Source organism: Nuphar pumila, chromosome 13 (genome assembly GCF_984573655.1).
Source record: "Nuphar pumila chromosome 13, dmNupPumi1.hap1.1, whole genome shotgun sequence".
NCBI classification, from domain to species: Eukaryota; Viridiplantae; Streptophyta; class Magnoliopsida; order Nymphaeales; family Nymphaeaceae; genus Nuphar; species Nuphar pumila.
Genome location: NC_143261.1, coordinates 58,231,043 through 58,238,542, shown reverse-complemented (window position 1 = coordinate 58,238,542; position 7,500 = coordinate 58,231,043). Strand labels below are relative to the sequence as shown.

Below are 7,500 nucleotides of genomic sequence, written 5' to 3'. Positions count from 1 at the left end.
CATTAGCCAGGGCAGTAAACTGGAAATATTCAGTTGAGATCTAGGTCTTAGTGAATCTGACCTATCCGGATCTAGCTTAATCAAATTTAGAGTTGGATGGAAAAGGCAATATTGAACCTGTACTCGGTTAGCTAATCAGATATATTTTATAAGGAATTGGGTTGGATTACCCTTGGATCCAGATTCAAATGAAAATCTGAAAACTGCATCCGAATCTGATTATTAATCAGATTCATTTGCTATACCGATTCAACTAATCAGATTTGTACTTTTCAGATACCTGACTCAAACGTGATCGATTGACATCCCTAGCATTAGTTCATTTTGGGTAAAACTAAGTGCATTACAATGATGAATGTGAGCCATCAATTTTTTTGTCTTCAAAATAGGAGAGAATTTTTTTAAAACAAACCCTACATGTTTATATTAGTTAGACATACCATCATGTTGAGCTTCATATCTATGGTCATTTCAAGGTCTTAATTAAGTACAAGGTCGTTCTTACCTTTTTCTTCAGCCGATCTAACTTACTTTTCTGCTTCACGAGTTCCACTTGAATTGTCTTGTTCTGCTAAGATAGAGCAGTATGGTAGCTTTCATCTACAGCAACAACAATTATATTGAAAAATATCCTCTTGCGATTTTACTAAAACAAAAATTTAGGATATTTCAAACACCAAATTTCACTGTTGTAATTATGTTCCAACCTGAATTATCATCACTTCCATCTTTAACAAGATAAGAACCATTCAAATCCTGAAACCAATATCAGAATTCAGAACTCTTTCATAAATAAATAAGGAATTAGAAAAAGATGAGGCCGGATTTTTAGAAGAGCATGACATTACCTCAGAAAGAAGACCATCACTTTTCGAATCTGAATCTATAACTGAATCATTGTCAACATCATTACCAAAAGTATCTGCAAAAATGTCGTCGAGCGCCTGATTTACAATACCTTCAGGATATCTGACAACAATGATGAGCATAACTATATATGAACATAAACACTTGCATTTCAAGTTAAATCGTTAATTAATTGCCTCACCTTAAGACAACTATACAAAATGGAACAAATGTATGCGCACAGATAATTCCATAATACATTGAAAGATATTACGCCCATAATCTAGCTAGAATCTCAGTAAAAAAATTTCGCTACTTTCTGGAAACTGAAAAAGCATCACTACCTCCTGAATAATCATGTCATATAAACTTGCAATATATGACTCAGACTATTTGGAAAACTCAATTGCATTTAACAATTAACCAATGGAAACAATGAAGCTCCTGAATAACATACATGAATGAGGAAAGAACTTAGTAAATTGTGAAATGCTTGACAATTAATCAGTGGGCGAAAGTGAAATTGTGTGATGCTCTCCAAAGTCGAGCATCGGTATCTTTACGATCAAGAATAATACCCACTCCACTAGAATCAACACAAAATTTCAACTGATACACTAGAAATTATTCTAAAAAGAATATCGACATCGATTATGTCATTTAATCAACACCTAGGAAGAAGAAAATGGTTTTAATTACTCATGCAAGCAGGAATTATGTTAACAATGACCTCCTAAGGCTCCTAAGAAGCGCACCCCCAGAATCATTTTATCATTGAACATAATAGACCTTGTGAAAATTTTTAAAAAGGGAAGATAAGGGCAAATTGGCAACACACATTAGTCTTGTACTAGATTCTCTATGCTGATCCTAGTATGCTCTAAAATGCATAATAGCAGCATAGCACTAAATATTTACTCTTACAAGAACATCTCTTCTGGAAACATTGAGCTATAATAGAGACTCACAAATTTTTGTGTATGCATGTGTGCACATGTATGTGTGTGGGTTTTAACAAGAATATATGTTGACATCAATCCGATTGCAACAGTCCCTAACAAGGCCCAAGCAATCATTTTTCTCAAGTAATAAAGAAAATAAGCACAAAAAACAGCATATAGGAATTAAGTGCATAGGATTAATTTAAGACCTCAAAAATAAAAAACAATGTCATCCTACTCTGTGCTGTCTAACTAGGGATTGGCTCCGGGAGGATTAGGCGAACACAAGTAGGGTAGGCAGTACCAGTTGACTAGGTAACCACGTATCACTTTTGACAACATAGTTTGCAACTAAACAAAAGTTAGCAGCTATCAATGGTGATTACAAGTATGTAAGGATAAAACTCAAGTAATGCAGCTGTTTTTCATAAAAACATAAAATTGAATTTTGCAGTAAAAGAAAACTAAGGCAATGGAAGAAGGTATAAGCACAGTCACAAATATCATGATATTTTAAAAAAATATTATGATATCTTTTCATCAGTTCTAACATTTAAAATATCACGATATTTTTCAAAATGTTGTGATAATTTAAAATTAAAATATCATAATTTATGTTTCATAAATGATTTTAAAAAACTTTGGCTGATAATCCTATTTTATCATTCACATCTCTCTTAATCTTTTTCTCCTAACTAATCAATGGCAATAAATACTGAATGTAACTTAATCCTAAGCAAGAAAGTATTTATTTCGGCCTCTGGACTCTCCCATCTTTCATTTCTTTTTCATTTTTAAAACAATGGATGAGACATATTTATTGCTTTTGGCATTTGAGTAATTTTTTTACATATTTTTAACTTCAGTTTATAAATTTTTAAAAAATTATTCATTTTGCCAAGATTTTTTCAATAAAAGTGTGGAAGAACACAGATTATCAATATATGCCATTTACCATTTAATGGCAGATTTTATTTTGGAAATATAAACAGAAGGTAATAAATTAATATACCCAAGTTACACAATAGCACAGAGAAAACACAAGAATACAACTGCTACACGACAAAAATGAACAAGAAGCCACAGACAACAGAAGCAAAAGAATAAATGTTATAAAAGTTTTAGTTTGTCTCCTTTCAAAGAGGAGCTTAAGACAGTTTTCAAATGTATATAAAATGAGGCTAATTGGATGCTATTGACAACAAACAGAAAAAGCAGCCAACTAGAATCCATCATAAATAGACAGATATATTACATATAAAATGCAGTGGCTGCACCATAGTTGGCAAACCCAGAGAGCTGACTCGAGAATCGCCCGAGTCAACCCGGATCGGATCCCAACTGGGTCACCGATTCAGGACCACCTATCCGCATGCCACTTATGTGTCTTTTGTCATGCATTTCATGGTTTTAGTGCATAATGCTTATAAAAGGATAATTTTTACAAAGAATCATCTATTTTTAAATCATAATATCAACAATTATGTATAGTTGAATACTTATATAGCTTAGTCATTGATGTCATGTAATAAATTTAGTGATTATACAGTTTGGAGTTTGATTTTTTCCATATCTTAACACTAAAAAAATCATGTCCTAACTTGTCCAAATTACCGAGTCAACCTGCTGACTCACAAGTCAAGGGTCAGGCAATCCGGATCCAAGTCACGAGTTTGTCAACTATCGGCTGCACAAGAAAAGGCAAATTGCACAGGTGCCACTTTGATTCTCGGCAAACTTCAATCTTACATCATGTATTAAGCAGTAGAAGTGTACAGTTTTATCCTAATATAAAGAAAAGTAACTGCAAAGGCGGAACCAAACAAGAAAAACACAGAAAAACAATCTTACAAGGGATGTAAATTTTGATGGGAATTAACATTCAATATTGGCATGTCTAACAATTTAAAGCAAGTTGATGTCAGAAAAATAATCTAAAGCAAGTGATAGCAAAGAAAATAAATAGTGGCATTTTCTTACTCTTCTACAGGTTGTGCATCTGAGGAGATTGGATGGTTCACATATACAACACCTTTATCTCCTGCAATAACAGAACCAACCATAGAGCTTAAATGTGGTGGCCTAATCAATGCTTGCAAATAAACAAAAAGTCTAGTTAAAAACTATACAAACTTGGAAACATTTTGTTACACAATCCACTCAGTGAACAGAAGCGCAAACACAAACCAAGCAGGGCAACTTAGATGTAGAGATAAGTTCCTAATAAACGATGTCTTATGAAGCAACTGCCTATGAACACTACAAAAAGAAGGCAATAGCGCAGGCAGTTAGATTAGCAAAAATATTGTTGGCCTCATGCAACATGACACTTGCGGAATTATCATTTATTTTCTGGAAAAAATATTTGTAGCTACTAAAATAATAATATAAATGTTTAAACATCTAATGAACTACTAAAGACGTTATATGTAAGCTCATTCAATGTATGGTATCGATCCTCAAGGCACTCTCTGCTTGGCTTCCCATTGAGGGCCTGAGCCAGTCATGAAGACTGAAAAGGAGGTAGAAAGATTACATCAGGGGGGGCATGAAAAAGACACATAAACCTTAATCAAGTTGCTGCTAATCTTCAACTTCAAGCAACCATAACCCGTGGGCTAAAAGGATATCAATGAGGTGTGATATCATCCAGAAAGGGATTTTGTCCAGAATACCTAAAGAGCAGAGACAATGGAGTCACTTTGAGGCAGACTATACTTGTTCATGTCATACACTGTTATCATTGCCCGCATTGATCAATCGGCCAAAAAACTTAACCATTCTTTAGATGGTTTAATATCCAAACGGCCTTTAGATTGCTCCCACTTGAAAATCGCAAACTTCAAAGCATTCAAATTTACAATGCAAAATTAAACACTGGTTTTATGCATAGTAACAAATATCAGCAATATTTTGAAAAGATCATGAGTGGTTTGGACCAGAGTTGCTAGTCGAGGAAGCGATTTGAGAAGCAAAAGCGAGAAGCGAGGGATTTTCAAAATTTTAGGAAGCGGGAAAAGCAGGACGACTTAGAAGCGAATCAGGAATCGTCTTGGAAGAAAACTAGGAAGCAAACCGAAAGCGACCTAGGAAGTGAGGGGGAAGCAAAAAAAAAGAAAAATAAAAACACAAAAAAATGAAAAAAAAGGGAAAACGAGCTTCCCCTAAATTGGGAAGCGCGCTTCCCACTCCCTAAATTTTTTTGGCACTTCCCAGCACGTTTCAGAAGCGCCATGTTTCACGCTTACAAAACACACTTCCCCATGCCCTATGGCACTTCTGATAACTCTGGTTTGGACATACAAGCATGAATTTTTCAATTTTGAAATTTCAATACATTGTGAACCATAAAATTTGAAACCCTTAAAAGATCTACCTATATAATTGGTCGGACGATCTAAAACTTGCTTTTGACTGAACAAACCATATGGATCATATCCATAGGGCTTGGTCCACAAAAAAATCAATTAATCCAATAAAGACATTTTTTAAAAAATTTATGTCTTTCTTTATGTTTTTATATATTTTTATAGTCTTAATTGGTTTTAACTTTTATCATAGTTACAAATATTGGCAATATTTTGTAAACATGGCAGCGTTTACAAAATCTGCTATACTATAAAAAGTCGCAATATTTCCAATAATGGTCTTATCATGATATCAACATAATAAATCATTTTTAATTTTTTTAAATATATTGCCCATATTTCTAACTTTTTACACATGCTAATATTTCCTAGAGTTTTTCCAAAAAATAAAAAATTTAATTTATCATGACATTTTTCCTCACCAAGAGTTTCCTGGTACCAAGTTTTTTTATGTTGGCTTTATCCTATGTCACATGGGTGCGGGTGCGGGTGCGGCACTTTCAAAAAACTTGGGTGCGGGGGTGCGACAAAAATATATATATATATATATATATATATATATATATATATATATATATATATATATATATATATATATATATATATATATAATTTGTGCAGGGAAGGGGTCGAGCCCCCTCCCTACGCCCTCTTTGTGCAGGGGAGGGGTCGAGCGGATGAGTTGTGGAGCTTGATTCAGAGTTTTTGCCCTTGCAGAAAGGGGGGGCGGGGGCTCCCCCCGGCCAATTTTTTTTTAATAAAAAAATTGGACACATTTTTTTATTTAATAAAAAATTTGGACACAAATGACCCTGGGTGCGGTCAACACACCCAGGGTCGGGTTGACCGCACCCGCGTCGAGTCGCGTCGACGCGAGTGCGGCACCCTGCTAGCCGAATCCCTGTGACATAGGCTTTATCCTATTGGTCCAAGGATAAACACCTATGTTTTTACATGCTCCCAGCAAAGCTCAAGGATCTGAAGTTTCTTTGCTCCAAGATGGAAGAGAGAAATGTTCCACTATTTTATCTGAAATTGTTGGCAAATATTCAAACTGGTAACATTTGTTACTTTCAGTCTGCCGTCCAAAATTTAATGAAGCTTTTAACTGCCAGACCTGAGCTACTTGTAAGCAGCTTGACCCACCATATCCCAACTAGCTCAGAGCTTTGCAATAGAAAATTTCTTGTGTTAAACCTATTCAACCATATTAAGGATCCTAATCAAATTTTCTTTCATTAGAAAAGGTATTTACTGATTCAAAAACCTCATAAGATTTCTCCGGTTGATCATGGAATACATGCAGTGAGAAAAGTACTAGATATTGAATAATCAAATGGGTGACTTAGTTCTCTTATTTGGAAGGCAAAATTAAATTGAGTGCGTGATTCACCAAAGCTAGTCATGGTTATCTTGTATATCAGTAGTTTTAACATCCATGATGAGAGATGAGAGAAAGTATCCCGAATAAAAACCAAAAGAGCAAATTCATTCAACCTTGAATAGCTTAAAGAAGACATGAAGGGGGGATTTTGGATTTATGAGCCTTACTAAAAGCCCTTCTTGTCCTGAAAGAATTCCTGAAAGCATTCTGTTTCCGCTTTTTCTTGAGCACAGATTGAAGATTCTTACGAGCAAATTTCCGTGCTTTCTTCCCAAGTTTACCCATTTCCTAGCAAAACAAATGAGAACAATACATCATAACGTCAAGAAGACTCAAAACCAGAGCTAAATCAAATGAAGAACCAAATCTAATGCATTGTAATAACACATCCATGCACTTACAGAAATGAACAAATTAAAAAAGAAAAAAAAACTGAAGCAACTATTGATTCTTAGAAAAACTACTGATGCAATATTTTTATTGAGTGAATAGCAAGAAGCAAATATTAACTTTCAGAAAAAATGATGTAATATATTTAACAAGTGAAGCAAGAAACAAAGCATACAGGTCAAAACTGCAAAGGGTCCCTAGTGCACCTGAGAACTCAAACACGAAATGCTTGAGATTCCATGACAAAACGCTTGTAATGCATAAAGAAAATGAAGATTCATTCAATAAAAGACAAGATCTATCTCCTTGAATTCACAACCAGATAAGATATTCTTTTTCAATTTTTCTTGGTTGCAACTTTACCTACATAAGAAACAGCCTTCCCATAACTACTCTATCAATGTTCGACATGTGGAATTGAAAGCTAATTCCAAGGAATCAAGAAATTTTCAGGCAAAATTTTCATTATAAATGGAACACATAATCTACAAAATATGAGGTGCAGACATTCTTAGGCATTATCTAAGAGCAGCACTATTCTCTTTTTTTGCATACATCCCTACAATGAATT

At 34.3% G+C, this 7,500-nt stretch overlaps 1 long non-coding RNA gene across 1 annotated transcript; it reads right to left on the bottom strand.

Annotated features, from left to right (window-relative positions):
- Positions 1–848: 848 nt before the first annotated feature.
- Positions 849–6,829, bottom strand: LOC149818475 (uncharacterized). The gene is made up of 3 exons (XR_016427462.1): positions 6,707–6,829; positions 3,768–3,828; positions 849–969 (listed from the first exon to the last, which is right to left on the bottom strand). It is a non-coding gene; the product is annotated as an uncharacterized LOC149818475 (long non-coding RNA).
- Positions 6,830–7,500: the final 671 nt, after the last annotated feature.